The 990-nt window shown below is 66.6% G+C and overlaps 1 protein-coding gene across 2 annotated transcripts in view; it reads right to left on the bottom strand.

Annotated features, from left to right (window-relative positions):
* PGAP2 (post-GPI attachment to proteins 2) overlaps positions 1-990 on the bottom strand; it is a 17,972-nt gene that overhangs the window by 16,609 nt on the left and 373 nt on the right. The gene's annotated exons all lie outside the window — the stretch shown is intronic.

Raw genomic sequence — 990 nt, 5'->3', positions numbered from 1 at the left:
CAGGGAATGGGCACGGCCCCGAGGCTGCCAGAGCTCCAGGAGCGTTTGGACAGCGCTGCCAGGGATGCCCAGGGTGGGGTTGGTGGGGTGTCCGTGCAGGGCCAGGGGTGGGACTGGGTGATCCCTGTGGGTCAATTCCCACTCAGACATTCCATGATTCCATAAAGCCCCAGCTGCAGGATCAGGGCAGCACAAGCCCCACACACCAACGAAGCCGGGGCTTGGCAAGTCGGGAACCTCTGGAACTTGGCAGGTGCCCAGAACAGGGGTCCCCGCAGCCCAGGGCTCCCCTCAGCCCCCCAGCCCAGGCTCCCCGTCATGCCCTAAGGGATCAGGCTGGGATGGATCCCACCTCGCCACCCCCCGGCTGCGGGACAAATCCGATTTGCGGTCAATCCCTGAGCCGTCTGGGCAGTGCCCCAGGGCAGCACGGCCACTCTCTGCCAGCACCAAAAGACCCCCACAATGGGGGACCAAGCCCCCAGGGAAGGGACCGACCCCAATCACCGAGGGGCCACAGAAACCAGAGCTCAGCCCCACCCAGGCTGCTGGGGAGGGAGAGAGGGAATTATTTCCAGGACAAAAGCAAAGAGAAAGGGAAGCTCCAAAGGGCCGGGACTGGGTGTGGAGGGGGGACCCCGGCCGGCCCAGGCTCCCCTCCCCGGGACCCCGAGGGGCTGGGTGGAGCCCCCCAAACCCTGGCCCTCCCTCGGGGGGTTCGGCCGTGGGGCCACAGCTCCCTGTGCCGTGGGGACACCCCGGGGATCCCACAGAAGGGACCCCGCAGCCTCTGCGCTCCCCCCCCCCGAGGGTCTTGCCCAAAGGGGGCAAACAAAAGGCGAATATTTGGTATCACGTGTTGAATGGCCCCGACCTATCCTGCAGAAGCAGGGCTGCGCCACCCCGAGACCTGCCCCGGGTACCCCACAGACCCTTAGAGACACCCCTGAGACCCCCCCGGGTGTCCCACAGACCCTTAGGACTCTCCTG

This window comes from Corvus brachyrhynchos, unplaced genomic scaffold (genome assembly GCF_000691975.1).
Source record: "Corvus brachyrhynchos isolate BGI_N302 unplaced genomic scaffold, ASM69197v1 scaffold511, whole genome shotgun sequence".
Classification (NCBI taxonomy): domain Eukaryota; kingdom Metazoa; phylum Chordata; class Aves; order Passeriformes; family Corvidae; genus Corvus; species Corvus brachyrhynchos.
Note: the sequence above shows the minus strand (reverse complement) of the source record. Positions and strands in the feature narration are given on the sequence as shown.